The sequence below is a fragment of the Trachypithecus francoisi genome, unplaced genomic scaffold, assembly GCF_009764315.1.
Source record: "Trachypithecus francoisi isolate TF-2019V2 unplaced genomic scaffold, Tfra_2.0 Lachesis_group9, whole genome shotgun sequence".
In the NCBI taxonomy this organism is placed as follows: domain Eukaryota; kingdom Metazoa; phylum Chordata; class Mammalia; order Primates; family Cercopithecidae; genus Trachypithecus; species Trachypithecus francoisi.
Window position 1 is genome coordinate 8,180,582 of NW_022681474.1, and position 25,403 is coordinate 8,205,984.

Sequence of the window (25,403 nt, forward strand, 5' to 3'; positions counted from 1 at the left end):
TTTATATCAGAAACAGAGATTCACTGTCCTTACTCATTCACACATTAGTGGAAGAGAAGGAAGTTTCCTAGAAAAATAACCACCTCCGACTTCACCCCTCAAACTTTGTGCTTTTCTGTTACATAATCAGGCAGGGGCAAGACCTAAACTATTTTGAATTGGTGCTGTTGAGGCTCAATTCTCTGCTATTGACAGAATTGAGAAGGTAATCAGTTTCAGAGTAGCATGTTACAAATTTTGTCCCAATTTCAATGGGGACAATTATAATAAATCAGTAGCGGTTGGCTGAATCTGTTCTTTCTTTCCTCCTATCCAGTGACTTTTAAAACACATTTTTTTGTGTTTTAAAACAAAACCAGGATTTTAGGAAATCCTAAAATTTGTGACTTAATCCTAAAATGTGACTAGGATTTGGAAAGCAGTGTTTTCCATCAGGATGGTGTATAAACACCACACTTTTAATGCTAAGAGCTGAGCACTTTAGCAAGCCCTTCTGAACACACCCTGTGTGCTCTCTCCCTTGTACATCTCTATCTGATGATTCAAAAAAGAAACCTTTTCATCTCACTCCACTGATCAGCTAAGATACTTAAATGTTTTAGTTGTGAGTAAAATAATATGCATTCTCAAAGAAAGTATCTTCAGACTTCGGTGGCCGAGACTCTAGAGTTAGCAATGGAAAAATTAGTCTTGGGCTTCTGTTTCTGCCCACAGTTTTCAAATTAAAAACGATGCTTTTGCACTTAATGAAGCAACCTCTGTTGCTCTTCAAGAGGACTCAGGATATCAGTTCTCCCGGCCCCTGGCGGTCCCCTGTGAGTACCATCTGCTGTCCTTCTAAACTCTCGCAAATGCTTTCCCCACTGGTATTGAAATTTTCAAAATTCTCATTTTCAATCTGCTATCCCCTTCAAAATAGCAATTTTAGATTAGATTTCCTTTTCTTCTTCTTTTGTGGAATTCTTCCAAAAATGTGAACTATGTACATTAAGGGAAATCATAAATCAGCAAACTATGCAATACCAAAATGCATGCGGTTCACTTTGAGGATTTGCAGTTAGTCAGTGCTAGATACATATATTTGGTGGTATTGTTGTGGATGTGGAAATATCATTCATGTAAGGAAAATGAGTTTATGGTCTCAAGACCATAAATCAGTGGGTTGTCTGAGAAACCCAGGGTACCAATGAGGCATTTCCTGATTTTTACTCATAATAGTTACAAAGATTAAAAGAGATAAAATTCCAAATGTGAAGGCTTAAATTGTTCAAATTCTAACTCAAAGAAATAGTGGGAAAGGTGGGTAAGTTAGAGTCTGCTACTGATAAAGGGAAAAAAATCAAGTTAATCTCTTCTGAAATTATCATGTTTGGTTTGGTTTAGATTCCCAGAAATGAAGGAAAAAAAATGGAGAAGGAAGAGGACAAAAAGTACATTCTAAGCACTTCTTATTTCGTAATTAAAAAGTCAATTTTGGCTAATTCAATGTTTTCAAAGAACAAAAGCACAATCGAAAAACCAACATCAGGATATTTGACTAGTGTGTTATTTGTAATATTCCAATGTAGCTTGAGACCTTAAGGATGAGGTATACTTGAATTCAATTGCTAGAATTCCAGATGCTACCCAATGATATTCATTTTTATACTGGAGCAAGTCATTTTTTGTGGAGCTAGCCATTGGAAACTAGAAAGCAATTTCATTGAAAAGAGACAGAAATGGATTTTATTGTATATCAATTTCCATGGAGAAGTCATTCTGATCATTCTGAAGCTCTTTTTCCATAAAGCAATGGAAACAATTTTTCAGTTGTAGAGGACTTTAAAAATTACATAGCAAATGGCTTAGCACTTGGCTAACCTTTTTCTTTATACTGGAAATTACAGTAAACATACTCCAGGGTATACAATCTGTTGATTTTTATCCTTTGTGGTAAATTAGATATTCTTAAATGGTATTAACCAAATATTTTAGATGCTATGAAAATGGAGAGAAACAAACATAGACAGAAGGAAATATTTCTTCATCATTCATTGTAATTCAAATAATATCCGTCACCCATAGATTTTTCAAAGGAATTAAACTTCTCTTGTATCATCCTTCTTGCCTACTGGAAAAGTTAAATGTTCCCTTTAAAGTTCCCTGGGGCCTGAAGATGTGTCCAGAGATGAATTTTCCGTGGAAATTCTATCAGCATAAAATGTTTTTAGTATTTAAGTGTGCGAACAATTAGTAAAGAGAGATTCGCCAAATCTAAAATCCTATTTGTGGGACCTGTTCAGTCCATTTGGGGCATCACCTAGCTTTGTGCATGTTTGATTTTCTTAACCAACATGAGACTGTAATCTTCATAATATAAATGAGAAGACAGAGTCTCGGTTACATCATTTGCCAAATAACAAATAAGTGATAAGTGTCTGAGGCTAACCCAGCTCTCCAACCAAGTCCACGCTCTCCCCTCTACTTTTAACACCCTTTAGATGCACTGCAGACCTCATCCCCAGGAGGTGGCTCCCATAGTGCTCCCCTTCCCGCTGTACACATTTCTGGGCTGAGTTTTCCTCTGGCCAGGTTCAGGCACTACCTTGTGCCAGGGAGCACTCTCCTGTTCACTTGGAGGCTGATAGAGTTGTTTCTCTTCTCTCAACATCCTGTCCCTGTGGGCCTTAAAAGGACTGCATTTGAATTTAAGAATTTACATGGCCACTGTAAATGGAATCAGTGATCTCTAAGAATCACTCTATGATTCTTCCTACACTTAACGAAAAATAAGATGACTTTTGCCAACTGGGCTCATGAATGTAAATGTCACTGAATTATATTAGACTATTTGCCTACCCACCCACAATTTTTATTTTCTCTACATTGTGTCCCAAGCATCTTACCATTACACTTTGTAGAGAATATCTGATCAAAAGGTAGAATTAAATAAATAATCCATGAGCCAATAATAAGCATCTTAAATTGTTTCAATCTGCATAGTTATAAAATAAGACTTTATTTTTCATGGTTAGGTTAAAAAAATAAAAACCCCATTATTATTATGTCCTTGAAATATTCCAATCTGAACTACTGTGCACCAGAGGTAAATTTCTACTTACCTCAGGTAGTTTTTTTTTTTTTTTTTTTTTTAGAAAAAGTAGACTTACATACATGGTGTTAAAATGTAGTTGTGGTTTGTATTTTCAGGAGCTGATATTAACTTATAAAACTTATAAAACATAAACATGAAAGCCATTTTAAGTCTCTTCAAATCACTTGCTTACATAATGAAAAATTTCCCTGAATATGTTAGGCCTCTCAAAATAAACTTAGCTTCTATTAGTCAGTTACATTGATATAAATTCATTTAACAATATCTGGCTTACTACAGAAATAGTATAAGATGTAGCATCTAAAGTCTGGACTATATTCTAGGATCAATTAAATTCATTTAAACCAAACATCACGTATTTGCATTTAACTCTAATCATGCAACGAAGACAGCTCCATTCTCCGTTGCTTCCGTTTTCCTTTCTTCTCTATTGTTGAATGAGTTTGTTTTCGACTCCAGTTCAGCTTCTTGGGCTCACCCAGTTCTTAAAACTGTTAAAAAGTGTTTAGTTTTACTAAAGTCCTCTATTATGCTTATTGCTATATTTAACCCATTTATTTATCTGAAGAAACTCCCTGGAAATAACCATTTTTTCCAACATATCATGCCTTTAAAATAGTCTACACAATTCTAAGAGTAACAAATTCAGTTTCTAGAACCATCCCTTTAGACTATCACAGTCAGGTAAGACACTACGGTTACAAAACAACTTCAAATTTTAAGTTGCTTATTATTCTAAGAAAATATCAGCTCTGTTTGGTTTTCATCACAGCACCCAGGAAACAAAAACAGGAGCTTCAAAAGAAGCGAAACTATTTTTTTTAAATGATTAGGGGACTCTAGACAGTGTTAGACAATCCAGAGTATTTATTACCTATGGCGAATTGCTTAATTATATACCTCTGATAAAATTAAGAAGTGAACAGTGTAAGATTTTAATTAAAATATTTTTGTAAAAATGATGTTTCCCCCCTCTCCTTAAGGGTATTTTTTAAAATTTAAGGAATGAATTATGCAGGAAAAAAATCCGTTGTGTTTGTAAGATAGCCAGTTAGGTATAAATTTTGGCTTGATCCTTTCCAGATCATTTCACTCCCTACAACATGATTTTTCTTAATTAAAACCACAGTGGAATGATTCATTGAAGGAAGATAAAAGCAGAGCTCAAGGGTCAGCAGAATGACATAGTGGAAAGTGTCAATGTGGTCCCCCGGTATTTTCAAAGTTAGGAGGCAACTATTTCCTGGTTTGGTTCTGCCCACAGATCTCCCATAGAAATTCAAAAGAACTAATGAACACTCTGAGTCTATCAAAAGGAGAACAGGTCCCCAGAGAGTGGTTGATTTTAATAGTGTTGACTTTTACATCTCCGTCTTCACAACGCTTGGCTTCATGGCCAAAGTTAATCCACCTCATTTTAGTTATGGGAACAAATTTCAAAAATAGATCTTTCCTCAACTGATAACAGAAAAGGATGGAAAAACTGCTCTGGTAGAGAGGAAGCAGTTCAAACAAGTATATATTAAGGCCGTGTTTAAGGCTATGAGAAGCAATAGTGTCACTTGCATGAAAATATTGGGCCCACATCTATAACATTCTTCCTTAAACGCACCAGCAATTCAAGGGTTAGTGATTAATACATCACTAAAGGTGAAAAAGAGAAAGTTAAACTCTTCAAAGGTATTTCCTAAATTTAACTTAAATTGTCTCTGGCTAAACACAAACATTGAATATTTCGCTAAAATAATTCCATATTTAAAATATATATGACTGAACTGGATATAGTAATGATTCCCCCTGAGAATGATTACAAAACGCCCATCAAGGCCTTAAATGAAGTTATTTAAATGGTACTATCTGCATGACAGCATTACCTCTATTAAATAATATAAAACCCAAGGATGAAACAGGATATCTCCTCAGTTGTAAAGGGATATTTCTTATGTTTTCAACACAGTTATTCTAATCTGCAAGATTCTACTTTCTAAAGAAAGAACGTTTAAATACTTTGCTGAATGGTAAAACGTATCATGAAATCTATTTTACAAATGATACTACTTGGGATTAAAAAAAAAAAACATACACAGGACAGATGCGTGTATTTACGAGGCTGCATTTTAACTAAAAGATAAATGGCTGTTTCAGAGGTTTCTATCTCCAGCTAGTAAATTAAAATGTCTGTGGCAAAAACTAGTGTATTTAAAGTTTCAAGATGACTTTTGTTATTCCTCTATGTCGTTGGTCACTTACAAGTTTCTGAAAACCTTGTGTGTGTTTCAAGTCTGTTCAAAGTTAAACTCTATGTAGATATTTGGAGGTAAATCAATTCAGCTATTTTGAGTTACACAAAGGAGGAAGGAAAAGACATTTTTTTGTGCTTCTTTCCATGTTTGTTTTACACTTATAGATACATAAAAATGGCTGAAAGTTTAAAATAATACTTATTTACCTAAAGTGAGGAATCAAAAAGTTAAATCTGAGAAAGAAGTTTAAAATAGCAGTGTTAGAAAAATATGGAGCCCATGAGTGAAAATATCTAAAAACTTGATGTCCAAGATCTGTAGTTCGTGTCAAAACAAAAGTTGTCAACTAAAAGAGAAATGGCTATGATAAAATTATAAATGATAAATTAGTTTGGCTTATATTACTCAAATATAATTATACTTATGTGATATAAATTATTTTATTTTACATTTAGAGAGAAGAGATTCACATGTTGTCCTTTTGAGAGATAAAAACAGGAAGATAGGGTTAGAGAGGCAAGTTTAGTAATTTTGAATCTAATATGTACTGCAGTGACATTTCCAGTAGGGTGTGTCAAGTATATAAAGCCTGTTACGTCTCTTTTAGGTGTTTCATGCATATATTTATGTAGAATAAAGTGAGATTCCTCTACTGACTTGACCCTGCATAAGTCAACTAGTAAATAACTAACCTTGGGGGTAAAAACCACCACTTCAGAGAAAACCTCCAGAAGTCCTGCTTTAATAGAGAAAGATGTAATTGTGAAGATGCATTAGAATACTAACAGTGGAAGTCTGAGGAAAACATAAGAACAACAGAAATTGGGAAAATAAACATTTTAAAGATAGAGCATTGAAGCAGAATCTAATAACCTACTTCTCATAAGCCTCTGTGACTGAAAATGTAATTAAATGATCTAAATCTATAGTAAGTTCTTAAGAGTTTGTTCACATTTTAGGAAGCTAGTGCATTTTCCTGTATAGGCATCTCTGTCAAAAATTCCAGGAGGATAATAAGCTAGAAAGTATATAACATATTTAAGCTAATATTCTTGCTACAAAGGTTGGAGTTATTCCTGTGTGTTTTATAATTTATTTAATACTATTGAAATTCCAATGGAATTGATTATCAAAGTCATGAAAGGGAGACTTGGTGAGAATAAATAAGTTTATTGGAGGAACCCAACTGGCTGACTGCTATCATATTTGGAATACTGACTGAAAAGTCTTAGATTAGTAAGCCTTACACGTTCTATCTACATAATGCCCAAATCCTGAATCTTTGCAAACATATGAGTATGTGGTTGAGTTTTTAGACTATTATCTGTATGTGACCATCAATTTCAATGTAAGTTAAAATCAGGAATCACAATAGAACTGATTTGTTAATTTTTCTTTCCATTTGCAAGATCTGCATTAAGTGGAATTTTATAAAATATTCTTTTACCAAAAGAGTAAAATTCTCAGCACACATGAGACATCTTTATTTGCTAAATATTTGGATACATGGTATATGTATCACTAATTTTGCAGATATCTGAATATAACATAAAACACTTACTACCAAACTCTAGGTGATTCAGAATCATGTAGCTCAGAACATGTTGTTCCCCAGACACTCATGAATTCCTCTAGTTCCAAAGTTTCATGTTTGGTAGACAACATAGCATTCCTTGATATAAAATCATGCAGAGCAGATTTCTATGCTATGATGACATTGTAGAGACCAACTGAAGTTCCTATATTTAGAGGTAAACCAACTAAGTCCCAAAAAGATCTAGTGACTTTTTAAGATCACATATATGATGATGGCTAAAATTTTTAAAAATGTGGGGCAAATGTTGGGAAGAAAAATATAGACATATTACTTATTTCATGTATAAGCGTGCCCTCCCGCCCTCCCTCCCTCCCTTCCTTCCTCTCCCTTTCTTTATTCTTTCAGAACATTAGTAAAATATATCTTGTATTGCTTCCAAATCTCTTGAAGAATAAAACATATTTAAGTTGCTTGGCGGCAGTTTTAAAAGCTAGATGGCCATCTGGACTAGCTGATACCTTTAAATATAACCCCCCAATCCACTTCCCGGCCCTTAAATTGTTTGAATCCAAAGCAAATATGTTCTCTTAAAATGACTTTCTTTTAATCAGGGAGGTAGGTTGCAAATGGAAATCAATTGCCAGAATCTACTTCTTTCACAAAAACAAAACAAAACAAAGCAAAACAAACAAACAAAAAAACGTTATAAAGTGCATCAAAGTATAGCAGTCTCGCTCTGTTGCCCAGGCTGGAGTGCAGTGGCGCGATCTGGGCTCACTGCAAGCTCCGCCTCTCCGGCTCACGCCATTCTCCTGCCTCAGCCTCCCGAGTAGCTGGGACTACAGGCGCCCGCCACCTCGCCCGGCTAGTTTTTGTATTTTTTTTTTTTTAGTAGAGACGGGGTTTCACCGTGTTAGCCAGGATGAGCTCGATCTCCTGACCTCGTGATCCGCCCGTCTCAGCCTCCCAAAGTGCTGGGATTACAGGCTTGAGCCAATGCGCCCGGCCTCTTTCTCTTTTTTTATACTAAGTCACACTCAAGGAAAATATTTGCTTGTTTGAGCATCTTGGTTACTTACACACTGGGAAATCAGTAACGTAATGTGCTATGAAAAACAAAATTAGCCAGGAGTAGTGATGCATGCCTGTGGTCCCAGCTACTCAGGAGGCTAAGGTGGGAGGATGGCTTTAGCCCAACAGGTGGAGGTTGCAGTGAGCTGAGATTGTGTCACTGCACTCTAGCCTGCGTGAAAGAATAGAACCCTGTCTCAAAAAATAAAATAAAGAAAAACAACAAAAAAGAATGCTCTAGATATCTTCCATAATAATTCATAATTAAGTTATTTGAGTTTAAGCTTATTTTAATATATTTCATTTATATTAAAATATTTTCATAGCTACTATAAAATCACAGTCTTGAAAATTATAAACATACTATAACTTAATGAGAAAACTTCACTTATGGCTCAGGATTTCTCATTCATTTGACAATTCAGAACATGTTGATCCTACCTCTCCTGTGGCTATTTTAATGGCATACTTGGAATTATAACTGTGTAGACTTGCCATATCTGCCTTCCCACAATATACCATGCAACTTGTCAATAAAAATTACCTTACTATCTCGTAAGTTTTGAAGTACTTTGCACTGAATTTGTTCTTCAGAGCTGATCTTTATTTTAATAAAATATTCATAGGTTTATTCCGAGCAAAAATATGAACGTTTCAAAGATTCATAGAACATCAGATGAAAGGAAGTTTCGTATGCTTTAATCTTTCTGGTAATTCAATTAATAAGATCTTAAAATTTCTTGAAGATTTTTCTTTAGAAAAATGTAATCCTAGAATTTTGGCGCAACTTTTTTAAGCTACAAACTGCCATTATTGGGACAGTAATTGTCCATACGTTGAAAGTAAACACAGTTTTCACCTTTTAGCTCCTGGATTTAAGCCTGGTAAGCTTTCTAAATATTCACTAGAGGCATTCTGTAAGTACAGTTATCAATATACATTTATTAATTTTCTACATGTTGTGTGATACTGCCCTGGGCAAAAGCGTAGAACAAGATGAGTTGATTCTAAGTGGTAAACTAACCAAAGCACTGCTCAGATGAGATGTACCTCAATTTCAATATCAACACAGCACTGATTTCAAAGAGGGGCGGGGGAAACTGTTTTTGAATAGCCAGCCTGTGTATATCATTTAAAGCAAAATACATCAAGCTGAGAACCAAGGCAGGGGTTCTTGGTGGTACTGTTGCACAGCAGGAAGTGGAAACAGATGAGATTGCTCTGCAAACTGTGTGTGTGTGTGTGTGTGTGTTTTACCTCTCACTTTGAGGGTTGAGTGGTGAAATGCCACAACTTTTTTTTTTTCAAACTTCCCTTTCAGGGCATAGAACAGACTTAAAACAAAACAAAACAAAAAAAACAAAAAAACCCTGACAGCTAGATAGATGTTCGTATGTACATCAAGGCATAATGAAAGAATAAAATGAATATGCTTTCTAATTTTGTCCAAAACAATACTGTTTCAGTCTAAAATGAAAAGAATTACACTTCCAAAAGCAATACCATTACACACAAAAAACTCCTGCAACAGATTACTTTAAAAAGGAAACAAGACTTGTTTTTGTTTTGTTTTTTCAAATTCTGATTCTCGAGCATCCACATTCTTAATGTTTCTTTCGAAAATTTAGATATAACATCAGAGAATAACATCCTTCAAAATAAATTGTGCAACAGAAAACTTGAAGCGACAGGTTTTATTCCTGCTTGCTTGGGTAAAAAAATATGCTAATATTACTTGAGGAAGTAGAATAAGAGGTACAGAAGGATTCTCCAGAAAGTGAATAATCTTAGAGTTCAACATTTTTTCTTATTGACTCGCTGGATTTTTTTTTTTTTTCTTAGCCATTCTCTCAATGGTATATTCAAAATACAGTCAACTGTACGAAGGAACATAGGCCACTTTAGTAATCATCAGGAAGTCTTAAGCGTGAACAGCGTTCAATACAAAAAAAAGAAGGTTGACCGGGTGTGGTGGCTCATGCTTGTAATCCCATTGCTTTGAGAGGCTGAGGCGGGTGGATCATCTGAGGTCAGGAGTTCAGGACCAGCCCGGCCTACATGGCAAAATCCCATCTCTACTAAAAAATACAAAAATTAGCTGGTTGCAGTGGCAGGCGCCTATAATGCCAGCTACTCGGGAGGCTGAGGCAGGAGAATCACTTGAACCCAGGAGGCGAAGGGTGTAGTGAGCCGAGATTGCGCCATTGCACTCTAGCCTGGGACACAGAGCAAGACTCCGTCTCAAATAAATAAATAAATAAATAGGCAAATAAATAAAATAAAATAAAAAAGTTAAAAGATAGATAGTCTTACAAAATTGGTTGGTTTACTAAATAGTCTGCCATCAGCATCACCAAGTTTCATCCGGGTAGATTTTCCCCAAAACCCAGTGAATGCATCACTATATTTTGTTTATGTCTTTCTTCAACCTAAGGTGAGCTTTGCTTTTGTTTTGTTGTATTACATATGTTTCTAGAAACCTGAGATTATTGTAATGTTGATAGGTTATCTTCTATTCTTGAAGCATAATGTCTTACTCAGACGATCTGGGCTTGCTTTCTAAGTATTTTTTTCTGTTTCTCAATCCTGGAAATTGGAGAGCGAGGAAGATTCCTGGAATAGTCATTGATCTGCATTAAAGAACCATGTATTTAGAAACTTAACTTTTTGTTATCTTTGTCCTCGTTGAAACATTAGTGTCAATCCTAAATTAATTGAAGCTAAACACAGATTCTTTCTCTGCCCTGGATGTTGGAAAAAATGGTGGTGATATTCACCATTTGCATTGATAACTGAGACTAGGTCGTTTGATTGGGATGGGCAGGTGTCTCTTTCCTTCAGCATTTCTTTATGTAGGTTCTTCTTAATGGTGAAAGAGAAATAATTTTCACTAGAGAAAGAGCCTTAGGTCAAACACACATGAAAGGCTGTGATCCCTCTGGCCCTATTTGGGATTTACTGGGAATACTCTAACATCCTGCTAAGAATTTGGTGTGTTAATCTAAAGAGTATTGTGTGCTTTCTTAGTGTTAGAAACTGTAAAAGATTTAGGAAGGACTTGGGAACTAACACTTGGTGCCTCTTTCTGGTCGTAGTAAACAGCTATAGTAGTTAATTGTCTTAACCTGGGAAACCTCACAGGCTCTGAGATTTCAATGGGTTTGATGTTGGTTTAAGTTTTGGAGATGGTTAGCAGTGAGTGCCTCCCTGTCTCAGGACCATTTCCAGCCCTCTAAAAGACTGTTGTTGGTTAGACAAGATATATACCTTTCAACAAATAAGGGAATTAATTTATGCTCAGTCAGTTGTCCATTCTTTCTATATCTTTAAAATAGAATGCCAAGAATAACTGAGAAGCTTGTCTGGGTAGTTGTGTAGAGTATTCCTACATACAGCAAAATCTATATATGGCCAAGAATTGAAAAGTCTCACTACAACTTCGTGGCTAATTGCATGTGATACCTGCAGGTAGCAGGTATACTCTGAAGAGTATGTGGGGCTTAAGTGACATCTCTCTCTCTCTCTCTCTGTCTCTCTCGATTGACATACATATATATGTCACTATTTTTTTAAGCTACAAACTGCCATTATTGGGACAGTAACTGTCCATACATTGAAGGTAAACACAATTTTCACCTTTTAGCTCCTGGATTTAGGCCTAGTAAGCTTTCTAAATATTCACTAGAGGCATTCTGTAAATCTAGTTATCAATATACATTTATTAATTTTCTACATGTTGTGTGATACTGCCCTGGGCAAAAGCGTAGAACAAGATGAGTTGATTCTAAGTGGTAAACTAACCAAAGCACTGCTCAGATGAGCTGTACCTCAATTTCAATATCAACACAGCACTGATTTCAAAGAGGGGCGGGGGAAACTGTTTTTGAATAGCCAGCCTGTGTATATCATTTAAAGCAAAATACATCAAGCTGAGAACCAAGGCAGGGTTCTTGGTGGTACTGTTGCACAGCAGGAAGTGGAAACAGGTATATATATCTGGGAGAATATAGGCTTGGTGACCATATATGCAGGATAATATTTGATGTCACAGACCCGACACAGCACTGAGAAAAACAAGAAAAGGGGAAAGGGAAGTATTGCTCTAGACAGGAAGGGGTTTTGGCAGAGTTAAAGGTCCAGAATGAAGCTGAACATGTTTGTGTTTGTTTCTCTGCAGTCCCTTGTATAAGGTGAACAATGGTTAATAATAAGAGCTTACATTAACAGCATTTAACATGTGCCAGACACTGTTCGACATGCTTTAACAAGTGTTAACTTTGGTAATCCTCAGAATAAGATATGAGTGCTAATGTGACCGCATCTCACAGATTAAGAAAAAAAAAAAGATCTGAAATTGGGTTTAAGTAACTTCAGGTTAAGCAACTGAAACAGACTGAGCCCATGGGTTTCCCAGCTCACCCAAGCTGGTATCCAGCAAGTCATGTTCCTGAGTTCTGAGTCACTGCAGTTTACTGCCTCTCAAATAGGCACAGCTGAGTCTGTTCAAATTAGTATTTTATATTAATCATATTTCAATCATTTGTTTTCAATGAAACACAGGAAAGATCCATTTTCTTTTTCCAAATTCTCACCTTTCTAAACTGCCCCTTTTTTTCCAGTCAGTAGCCACAACCATTCACATTAATAGTTATTTTAGAAAGTGAAAGGATGTTGTTAAAAACTATTTTATTGTGAAAATAATCTGTACCCACTGAGGAAAATTTGGAAACTGCAAAGATACATTGAGTGGGAGTGGGAAATAACACTGTATTTTTTTCCCCTTAAGCAACTTAATATTTTGGAGATATTTCCCTTTAATTACTTCCCTTAACCACTAAATAATTTATGATCATGATATATATGTAATATTTACTGTTTTTTCACCTAAACATTTTTCAGGACTCCAAAACATCCTCCATATATTTGACCGCAATATTGAATCCACCACACTGATTCACTCAGTAACAATCTAGTATTTACTATTTGTTGGTTACTATTCTATACACTAAGGAGCTGAAGAGAACAAGACAGAATTCTGTTCCCATGAAGTTGAACTTCACGTGAGTTCAATAAACATTTCTCTAAATATAGTTATTTAATAATAGTTCTCTCAGTTCTGATTAATATTAGTAGGGTTTGACTTTTAAGAAATTGATTTTCTCTGAATAAAGGGAGTAGAATTAGGTTATTAAGTTTACTGTTCTAGTGCTGGGTACTCGTATTGAGTATAATTTTTGTTTTGTTTGTTTTGTCTCCCTTTTTTCACTAGTGGGGAATGCTTTCCGATTTTAAATAAACTGCAGCATTGCCAACAAGTCTAAGGCTTAGCCCAAAGTTTCTACTGACTCCCTATGTCCTTTACGGTATAAGGGTTTATGTTCAAAACTCATCAAGATTAAAAGGAATCTCATGTTAAAGTACATGTATGCACCACTTGAGGCAGTCACATTTTTCACTTCTAGTGTTTCATGTTACTAAAATGTTTTGTTTCTATGATGCACTCTTATGATACATCACCCAGGCCCTGTTCGAACTCTAGGCACTGCGCTCAAACAAAATTTGAATATATTTTTTTGTTAGAATGGATTGGATTGAATTAAATGGAATAATATAATTCCATTAAGTGGAATAATATAATTAAATTCTCAGAAAGCACTGTTGAAAGGCAAAAATAGCAAAAGGAATCTCAGATTTTTGTTGTTATTTACTCACAAACTGCATTTTGTTTCCATTTCTTTCATAAATTCAGTAAATGGAAATAATTATTGGATTATTCAATTTTGCATATATCTAGCCAATACAGAGAGATATTTGCTGCTTTGGCTGTTGGTAATACTTTAATAGTATCCAAAAGAAGAACGGTGCACATGCTTTATTTTTCAGAAATATTTGATTAAAATTACTGAAATAGGTTTTATGCAAGAAGTTGTTATGCCAATAGTGAAAATTGCTTCATTACACTCTTTATGAAAGATGAGTCACTGAATTACATTGATCTCTCTTTGATCAAAGAGTCTATGTTAGTTATGTGTAATGCGCAGAATTTATAGAGCAAATCTGTTAAATGTAATGCTGATTTCAATTATTTTTCATTTTAACTGGCTGTGTTTACCCACACATGCACATGTACAGATTGAATAAAATTTCCAAAGTAGATTAAATTGTAGCCCAGTTCTCTGTACACAGTGCACTCATATTCCATACCCTGCAAGTTAGAGGTATGATGATAAATGAATGGAATGCATTTTTGCATAGAGTATATGATCAATATATGATTGAGTATTCATTACTTGTGAGTTATGCCATAGAAGCTGGTGTCTGCTGCCAGTCAAGCTTGTTCAGCTTTTCTGCCTGTTAAGATACAGTGGGATACACTGCATTCTGGTGTCCATGTTTGACAAAAATTTCCATTTGTTAATGGTTATGTGAAACTTCTTGCAGCAGGTCAAAAACAGAAGTGCTTTAGGAAAACCATGAAGAAAGTGAAACCATCTAGAAAGGAATCTAAGTTTCCCTGTTTGTTCCGTTCCCCACGCTTCTCCCCCAGTGAATTCTCTCTGTCCACTCTGACCGCTTTTTCAGAATGCTGCTGTCTTGGAGAATTCTCTCAAACTGGTTAATAGAAAAGTCGAGGCATCGAATAAGAGTCAGTTAGCCCTTTCAGAGTTAGAAGTATTTCCATCTCCTTCAGCTTCTAAAAACCGCTGGTGTTACTATCCTTATTTTAGAGATGAGGAAGCAGAAATTTGGACAGGAAAAGGGGCTGAATGAAATGGCTTGAGAGAGATTTGAGCTCCTATCTTTGGCCCTAAGTGTTTTACTCTTACCTGTTTCATGTGCTGCCTGCAAGAAAAAGCTACCTGCTCTCAATGGCTGTTTGCTTCTCCACGTGAACTGACATTACCTGCTGCATTCTCTGAGCCATTTTGTTTCTTCATCCTTAGTTTTAATGATAGATTTAAAGGTTTTGTGAAGAAGGCCATGCCTTAGAGACCAAGTGGAGGGAGAGTTCAGTTTAAGAGACTCCTCCCCAAGTGTTTGCTGTCACCCACCTCAGGTATGTGAGCAGCCCTGATGAGAGAAAGCTCCATCACTTAAGCGGTGAGGGAAGACGCCAAACAGCATCGGAGGAAGGCGAGCAAGGTCTCAGTGGCTGTGCTCAGTGCACACATGTGAAATGTGATGTCCTAAGTTTTCTCCAGGTGAACAGGACTTCCTCGACCAACTGGCTTTTCACAACCAAGAAATGTCAAGGACTGTCGTATTTTTCACGTGATAAAACTTGCTTCATATTAAAAAACTGAAACGCAGGATACTTGTGTGTTCTACATAATGTCTAAATTTTCTTCTAGATAGGACACTGCCATATAAAAGGAACTTGTGGGAATCATAGGTTGTATTCTCTATGCATTTTCAACAGCTGTATAAATGTCATCAGCAGTTACAGAGATTTTGTGGAAATGCCCACATTGTCATTATGTCACCAAGTAATATCGTAAGAACTCATGATGGAAAGTTTTATTAGAGGTGTGTAGGAGTAAAAGTGTCACTCTTATTGAGCAATTGATATAATATTGTCCTGCCAAATGTATGGCTTTGGTAAATGACCATGACCTTCAACTATAGTATGGACATCATGACAGACAGTTACTTGTAATAACAACATTTCTGGGAAAATGTGACTTTACTAATCTATCTTTATTTTGCCAACAAATAACTGCCATATCAGTTTAATTTTACTTTCTTGAAATATATCAAATGAGTTTAGGTGTCAAATATAAAATGGATAGATAGGTAGGTGAATACATAGCTGGAAAGATGCTATATAGAAAAATAGGGAATAAGGGATAAATCATACATGGAAATATTCATTAGATTGAATCAAATTAGGTAAGCAACGTAACCACATGTGAATATATTCTTGTGGAATACAAATTCATGTTTTCATAAACCTGAATTAGCAAGAGTAATCTGTGGGCAATACTTATTAGTTTTACTAATTACTTTATTACCAAACTAATACTTTATTAGTTTTTTAGCTTGCTTAGTGGGAATAAATGCATCTATTAATATTTGGCCTGGAACATTCTATTTCAACTGGCAGCAACTACTCTACGGTATATTAATAGCTACAGTTTAGCTGCTACTTAAACTAAGTTCATAGCATTGTTACTAACTTTTGCACACATTTATTTTGAAGTCAAATGAAACTATTAAAATGTTTTAACTACCTTCAAAGTTATCCATGATGTTATGCAATATGTAGCCTCTTTTTTTTTTCACACTGTCTTTATATGTGCTTTCACGAATTATCGGACAATAAAATTATAGATTTCATTTAAGCACAGGTATGTGGGGAATGAAGAAAGTACAAGATCAATGATTATATAAAACTTGTATTCATTATATAAAACCTAGCGATCCTGAGGTTTCTCTCTCATGTATAAGATATAAGGGTAAATAAGTAAATGATGGGCATGTATGTGTCCAAAAGCAAGATGCAGCTTAGCTAGAAAAGGCTTCAATGTTAAGTTTTTGCAGAAGAAAACATGTTTGTGAGAACTGAGCACAATGCACTGTAATTTGTGTAGAGGTTGATTCGAGAACAGTTTTTCACTTTCTTGTTTGCTGAAGCCTCTCTCCTCCTCACTTTCCGCTACTTTGGGTTTCTCTTTGCGTTGTAGTTATCCTTTCTTGGCTCTCCTTTGAAACGTTTAGGTGGTTAGAAATGACATGCTTTGCTGCATCTTTAAAATAAAACCTTAAAATTATTATTTAAAAAAAATTTTGCATCCCTAAAAACAGAAGGAAGAGGAGGAGGATGGGAAGGAGGGAGGGAGAGAGGAAGAGGCCAAGGTGAGGCAGGGAGACCACTTTATCAGATGCATGTGTACCACGGTGGCCTATACTCATCATTCACTCCTAAGATATTTGTTCCACTAAGCAAAGTATTTCTCAGAGGTCTTCTGAAGAGATTTGCTGTCCCCAATCTCCCCCAAAATACTCATTTGAATATGAATATTAATTTAAAATATAAATCAGTTTTTAATTAAAAAAGCAATAATTGGAATTTAAAGCAATACTTTGTAATTGGGAATATATACTGGTGATTAGTTAGGTGAGAAAACAAAACAAAATAAAATGAAATGCCCAGGCTTCCCCCACCCCCCCCCCCCTCAAAACACACACACTTGATTTCAGGCTTTCACATCACATTCTAGTGGAATAATTGCCATTCAACTTATTATACAGTTGTTAGGGGTCTTATAGTTAGAAATTTCATCAACAATTTTTGTCCATGCAACTGTGGAATTCAAGTATTCTTGTTCAGTCATTTAAATATATGTGTGAGATGTGTTATTCGTATGTTCATTTACTTACAAATTCTTAAATAATTTTAGGACACCTGGTCTAGGAAAAGAATTATGCTACATCTTCTAAGTGCAAATTGAACTGGGTAAGTACTTATTCACTTTTACTTAAAAAGTTGTAAAACAAATTATTATAAATAAAGGAAGTGATACATTAAACATCTGTTAACAGAGGATCCAGAGCATACCTGTTTTACTTTTTTTGTGTGGCAAATGGAACATACATGAAGTTCCCCACTGGAACTATGTACTGTCTACTTAACTTCTCTTAAGATCCATTCCTTCATCTGTAAAATGGTGATCATAATTCCTGTGTCTCAATATTACCACCAGGATCAAATGACTGAGAGCACCTAACACATAGGACAGACTCTCCATAAATGTTCATTTTTTTCCTCCTTCCTTCCTTCCTTCCTTTCCTTCTTTCCTTCTTTCTGTCTCTCTTTCTCTCTCTCTTTCTCTCTCTTTCTTTCTTTCTTTCTTTCTTTCTTTCTCCTTCCTTCCTTCCTCCTTCCTTCCTTCCTTCCTTCCTTCCTTCCTTCCTTCTTTCTTTCCTTTCTCTCTCTTTCTTTCTTTTTCTTGAGACAGTCTCCCTCTGTCGCCCAGGCTGGAGTGCAGTGGTACAATCTCGGCTCACTGCAAGCTCCGTCTCCCGGGTTCACGCCATTCTCCTGCTTCAGCTTCCCTAGAAGCTGGGACTACAGGCGCCCGCCACCACGCCTGGCTAATGTTTTTGTATTTTTAGTAGAGACAGGGTTTCACCGTGCTTGCCAGGATGGTTTTGATCTCCTGACCTCGTGATCCATCTGCTTTGGCCTCCCAGGATGCTGTGATTACAGGCGTGAGCCACCGCGCCCGGCCGTTGATGTTCTTTTATCACCCTTCTGGCCACCGCCTGGAGCACACGACATGTAACCCACCGCGGGCTTACTGGTTTGTTTCAAGCACTTGACCAGAGTTCTATGGGATGGAGTTATATCTAAAAATATGTGCATATGGTTTGGGAAAAGGAACTCTTTCTAGCAAAATCTCAGCAAAAGGGATTTGCAACAAAATGACAAATGGTTCAGGGTTTAGGATGGAATACCTTGTGAGTAATGCCTATATCAATTAACCTGTTAGTCACACACCCTCTTCTCTTTCACAAGGGATGTAAGCTCAAAGTGCTATTACAACCTATAGTTCTGACATCTAGGGGCTATCTGAGTGTAATTCTATTGGTTATTGAAAATATGCCTCAAAACTAAAGAAAGATAGGCTTTGTAGCTTACCAGTAGGATGGTAGATGTCATGGAGAAAATTCTTTTAAAAAATGATTAAAATGGTGCAAGATGATTATTGAGCGACGTTAACAGAACTTTGCAAACATTATCCTGAAATGCATTTGGTCACATGTCTTCCTGGTTTATCAGATAAGAGCACCAAATTTATTACAACTTGTGAAAAAGGTTTAGATGGTAAGGAAAGGAAAGGTTCATTTGAGGAAGCTAAGATTGCCTTGGAAACTACATAAGGCGTATGATTCACGTGCACTAATGTACAGACAACTATTAAATACTTACTTGCTTGTGATAATAAATTGTATTTACAGCAACCCAAATTATTTATCTGAAGACCTCTGATTAAAGGGAATTATTCCTTGAGCAGTAGGCAATAGTGTTATTCCCATTTTGATAACTCCAACCAATGGAAAGTTATTTTTATTTATTTATTTAGAGTCTCACACTGTTGCTTAGGTTGGAGTGCAGTGAGGTGATCTTGGCTCACTGCAACCTCCACCTTCCGGGTTCAAGTGATTCTGCTGCCTCAGCCTCCCGAGTGTTGATTACAGGCATGCACCACCATGCCCGGCTAATTTTTGCCTTTCTAGTAGAGATAGGATTTTGCCATTGTTGCCCAGGCTGGTCTTGAACTCCTGAGTTCAAGCGACCCTCCAGCCTCGGCCTCTGAAAGTGCTGGGATAACAGGGGTGAGCCATTGTGCCCCGCCGGAAAGTTCTTTGTTAAGAATCAGAATTTGGCCCTCCCTTATAGGTTGTTTTCCTCCAGTTATTTTTAGGTAATTTTCATCTCCTTGTAGCACTGGCTATTTTCCTGGGCTTGTTCATAGTTTCCTGCATGAGGAGTTATCTGGAACCTGTTCGTGATGGAGACCAATTGCCCTGGAAAAACTCACTGAGTGTGTGATGGACGCAGTGCTAACCCATGTTTTGACTGGCCTGGAGCAGTGTCCAGACACTTTAATTCTTTATTTAGTCCGAGGTAGAAATAGCTTCTCAAGGGCAGCACCATCACATTGCAGATGTGTCTCGACTTAATAATCAACGAAAACCCCTAAATTGTGTTTGGTTTCCCACATGTGTGGCTGTGAAGTCACAGAGTTTTGATCCTGAGCTTTGCTTTTCTTCAGCTGATTAGATGTAGTCCATTGTGACAAGACGTGTGGTTCATTCTATACCCAAATTCTGTCCATCAGATCCAATTCTACTCAAATAATTTTCTAATTTGCATACTTTATTTCTAAAAAGACCCACTTGTATTTGAATTTTCAAGGAAATGTTATTTCTTCCCGAACATTGTATTTTAGACCTCTTAAAGTAAGTGTTGATATATTTCTAAGGGAAAATATATAATATGATCTATAGAAATCTCAGGCCTTACAAACTTGGAAAGATTTGATATTACAATGTTTCAATGTTTCTGAGTGTTTGGGGTTCAATAGAAAAACCTCAGTCATATTTTGCCCAAAGCAAGTCTTAAATTTTTAATTATGTGTAATAAACCCAGGCATATTTAATCCATATATTTCATGATTCATTTACACTTCAATCACCACGTTGTTGTTTTTGAAGAACATTTGATGTGTGTAAGCCCTTTGAGGCTTTAAAATATGCTTATAAAAGCCAACCCCTTCCCATCCACATCCACACAGATATACACATTATTTGAAAATAGATCATTATATTTTGCCCAGGGTAAAAAAAAAAAATGAAATGCCTATTCTTGCAGTGTGGTTTTAACTTTTATATCACACTTGGCTAGATATTTTACTCAGTTAAAAATCATGCCTATGTCAAGCCTTTGTTTAAAAAGTGCCTCAGAGTTTAAATATTTTAAATAACTATTTCATAGACTCATATGACTCATCAAACAGACAAAAAAGTGGTTAGCTAAAGGCCTAAAAGATTTAAAAGCCCTGAATCTTCTTTTATATACCAGCTTCCATACAGCAACATTATAAAAGTTCATCCCCAGTCTTTCTCCTTTCCTGATATTTAAACCAAAATATTCAATTGCTGGCTGCACTTCTCCATCTGAGTGCTCAAATCCAGCGTGACCAAATAGAGAACTCATTTAATTCCATTATCATTTACTCTTCCTTCCAAAAAATCCTGCACTCTTCCTACCACCCTCCTCCTACTTAAAAACAATCTTTTCTCCTTTTCAGGTTTTGAACTCTGTAAAGACTATTAATGATCTACCCAGCTGCCCACTTGAAAACTTGGCAGAATTGTGGGCCAGAGGGAGGAGAATTTCTCCTTCTCACCCTGAACATCACCTACATTATGCAATCTTAGGAATTCTGTCTCCTAAATACTCTACAACCCACCTAAAGTTCTTTACCCCTCCCACCAAAACAAGTTCAAAAACTCATGTCTAAATTACATTCATATTGCCTACATTTTCTTCCTTTTTCTAGTCTTAACCTCATTTAATTCATTGGCACGACAGCTGTCCAAATAATCTTTCAAAAACACAAATTTCAACTTGTCTCTCTTCATTTCAAAATCTTCTAATGGCTTTCCATGCCCTCAGAGTAAATCAAAATCCTTAATATGGTTCACCAGTTTCCCCCACGTCATCTGTGTAGCCTAAATGACCACCATCCTTCACATCTCTTCTCTGTACAGATCATGGGAACACTGGGAACACTATTTCCTTTAATTTTCTTATTTTACCTCTAGTCTTCTCAAAGCATGTCCTCTGTGCCTAGAACACTCTTTATTCACTGGGCATTTTCATACCCAAAAGAGTAAAAGTTTTAGGGTCAGTCGCAGTGGCTCACGCCTGTAATCCCAGCATTTTGGGCAGCCAAGGCAGCTGGATCACTTAAGGTCAGGAGTTCGAGACCAGTCTGGCCAACATGGAGAAACCCCATCTCTACTAAAAATACAAAAATTAGCCTGGTGTGGTGGTGCGTGCCTGTAATCCTAGTTATTAAAGAGGGTGAAGCACAAGAAATGCTTGAATCTGGGAGGTGGATGGTGCAGTGAGTCGAGATCATGCCACTGCACTCCAGCCTGGGTGACAGAGTGAGACTCTGTCTCAAAAAAGAGTAAAAGTTTTGTATCCTACTCACAATCATGTTCCCAGACCCTAGCAGAGTGCTGAGCATATAATATGTGCTCAGAATGTGTCCTAAGGAGAGAGAAAGAAAGGAAGGAAGAGAGAGAGAGAATGAGAGGGAAGAAGGGAGAGGGGAGTCCGTGAGTGGACACATAAACTTTTCCCAAATAAACCCATAAAACCACTGTTCTCTGAATAATGTTAGTATCAACTATCAAATTTTTATAATATTAAATCAATGGTGGATATAAAAATAGAAGGAGGGGCTGAAATATCCAAAATAAAGGTCAATCACAGTAAGTCTGGTTTGAAGGATATGAGTAAGTATAAGCTCAACCCTTAGAATATCATCAAACATATAATCATAAAGCTAGAAGACACCTTAGGTAGCTTCTAGATAAACACCCTTACTTTCTAGAAGAAGAAATAAAGATAAATGAGCCCTTATTCATATCCTCACCCCCCTTCCTCCTCTGTCTATATGTAATGCAAGATTATGTTACTTTATTAGCTTTGCAAAAAGATTAAAGGTTATGGAAATTTGAACCAAATTTTGTTTTAGGGTGTTACTTCAATATGACCTAGACATTGAAATCTGAAAACAGATCCATTTGCCCATCCAGCCCAACACACCACGGCACGGATGGGTGGTGGCTGTTTAGGAGGAACTTGGACATAACCATGTGGGTGCTGTGATTTAATGCCCTTCTTAAAAAGATGTGGAGAACACCACGAATGACAGCATTGGAGACTCAAAAGCTTTAGCAATCAGTTGTTTGTTTTCCCACCCCTAAGGAGACAAGCTAGAGCTGAACATCCTAACACAGCAAAACACCAAGAAGAGAAGAGGACCATGAAAAGAGAGGAAGGGAGGACATTAGTAAAGCAACAAAGACCACTCATTTGGGATAAAAGGATCTGTGCTATAGAGATAGAGAGAAAAACGACATTTACTTTAATAGCATGCATTGAGTCATGCTATGTACTTAGTAATAGTGTGACTAGTCAAGTGAACTAAAGTTCTTGACACTTAGTTGCCTAATCTGCATAATAAGAATTTTAAAATTTGCTGTAACCAGTTTACCTGCAATGATCAAACTCAAAAGTGACAATGTGTATAATTTTTAAAAAATTGTTTAAGTATCATGCAAATCATAATTCACAATTCTACCTGAGTAGGTCCACTTCTAAAAGTTGGTAATTCTAGTTGCTTATAAATTGTGCAGATATAGGTATTTCAATGCCTAGAGTTTGGTCAATGGGCCACACTCTAAATTTGAAGGTGAGAAAGGAGAGAGCAATTTCACAGCTTGTCTATTACAGAAAATTTCTCGATACAGCATCTGTCTTTCCTGAATATTCATAAAGATATTAACTGGAGTTTTAGAAAATATGCACTTAAAGAGTTGATGAATATGTAGTCATTTCTGGTATATAGACACATTGATGAAATTTCCCAGGAAATGGTAGATTATTTCTCACTAACTTCTGGCTTCTATAACAATGGAAAGCCAACAATGATTCTGAAACTGATGAATTTACTTACATTTTCAAACCTTGCGATCAGTTTCCTAACTTAAGTAACACCAAAGCAAGGTTCCAGTCTGGGGAGTGGAGTGAAGCCAAACACTAACCGAAATTTTATTTTGTCTGCTTTACAGAAATCCCTTTTCAGAGTGAAAGCAGTAAACCTTTGTGCTCGTCTTTACAAAGTAATAGCAGTTTGAAGTAATTCTCTACATTTTCGGCATTGTTATTACACGGATAATTGCTTCTCACTCCATTGTCAAGTCTTAAGGTATTTATATAATAGGCTTCTCAATAGTATCTGGGAAAAATCATTTTTTACCTCCACAAGGTCTATAGAAATAAAGGTGTTCTCTCAATGTCATAATCTAGTACTGGAATTATGTGGCAAAGTTTTATTGTTGTTGTGGTTTTTTGTTTTTTTGTTTTTCATTTTCCAGTGGCATAAAACATTTCAACCACATGTAGCTTTCTGGAGCAACAGACTATGGGCTGAGGATTGAGGTTCCGGGAGCCACAGCAAGGCTATCCGATGCCATCTTTCTGTCTCACTGCTGGAAGTCGAGAATCACAGTGCTGATCATCAGAAACTGTGAGTTCAGAAACTCACTCTGGTCACTAGAATTACTCTCCCCACTTTACCTCTGCTGCCCAGGAGATCCCCGAGACCCGTCCCTTTTGTGGAGCTCCTGATGGCATCCTCACTAGTAGCCCCTTGGCTCACATGGGAATATCCCCAGGTACTCCTCGTAAGAGGGCTATGAGGGAGGCTTCATTATTCTAGTGTTCAAGCCCAGAGTCTCAAACTAATCAGTGCTTTCCTTCAAGTTCAAGGCTCCAGGAGGAGACAAGGAGTTTTGAAGTCATTTCAAAGTTTGCAGTTTGTATTCTGCTGTACCAGAGACATCATTGAATCTTACAGCTGATGCTACCTTCTTTCCCACACCTGGATTCACCCAAAGTCCTGGAGAATAGCACATGGTGGAGAGAGACCCCTAACAAATGTTCCCCTCTGAAAGATAAGAGCAAGACACCTGGGGTAAGCTGGTGACTAAGGGGCCTCCACTCCTACATTTATGTCCATATTCATCCATGGAGTGAGAAATTCTGCCTGTATGTTACCAGTAAAGAAGCTAGTCTGTAAGAATGTATTGATTTAAGTATATATAAAAATACATAAATTATAACTCCCCTAAGCACAATTTCATTATATACCTTAAAAAAATACATATTTCAGATGCCACTCACCTCACCACTAACAAAAATGACAATATCATTTATCATTCCAACCATGGTACCTTTTTTTTTTTTTTGAGACAGAGTCTCGCTCTGTCGCCCACGCTGGAGTACAGTGGTATGATCTCGGCTCACTGCAACCTCTGCCTGCAGGGTTCAAGCGATTCTCCTGCTTCAGCCTCCCAGGTAATGGGACTACAGGTGCCTGCCACCACTCCCAAATAATGCACGGGGTTTCACCATGTTAGACAGGATGGTCTCAAACTCCTGACCTTGTGATCCACCCGCCTCGGCCTCCCAAAGTGCTGAGATTACAAGTGTGAGCCAAGACGCCCGACCCCATGGTATTTTGACTACAAAATAAGACACTGATAATACATGAAAAAGTGGTCTACTATGGACCACTATCCTCAATGAAAAGAAACAAACTGTTGATACATTTGACAAACCAAGACTTTCTCCCCCAAACTAGGCTGTATGGTCCCCTAAGTCTACCTGATGGGGAAAAGAAAAGCGAGTTGGGAATCAGGAAGGTATTTTTTGGAGGGAGGTTTGTTTTAGGTTGGTTTGTGTTGCTGTTATGATTTGACCGTGATTCCTCCATAGAGTAACACGCAGTCAGTTCTTGTTGTTTGTGGTAATTATGTTCTTGTTTTAGGTTGGTTTTTGTTGCTGTTATTATTTCACCGTGATTCCTCCATAGAGTAACACGCAGTCAGTTCTTGTTTGTGGTAATTATGTTCTTTAAAGAACGTCATTGCTGTGAGCCCTGAATTAGCAAATACTGAACCGTTGCTCCCACGGGAAACACAGAGGACGTTCCTTCGAGCCTCTGGTCACACATTGTCATAAAACAATCAATACATGACCTTGTTTTATGTGTGTTTCTGTTAAAGGACACCTTGTTTAACATACATCATTGATTTATTAACATTGAATTCATGGCCAACAGCGCTGTAACTAACGCTTGAACAAGGC

General features: G+C 36.7%; 1 long non-coding RNA gene across 1 annotated transcript in view; it reads left to right on the forward strand.

The window, feature by feature from the left end:
* The first annotated feature begins 524 nt into the window (after positions 1-524).
* The window catches only part of LOC117082331, a 33,066-nt gene continuing 8,187 nt past the window's right edge, over positions 525-25,403 (forward strand). Inside the window, exons 1-7 of the long non-coding RNA XR_004436552.1 lie at positions 525-815; positions 12,845-13,005; positions 17,347-17,402; positions 18,140-18,249; positions 23,324-23,460; positions 23,630-23,929; positions 24,018-24,228. This is a non-coding gene — a long non-coding RNA (uncharacterized LOC117082331). The remainder of the gene's footprint in view (positions 816-12,844; positions 13,006-17,346; positions 17,403-18,139; positions 18,250-23,323; positions 23,461-23,629; positions 23,930-24,017; positions 24,229-25,403) is intronic.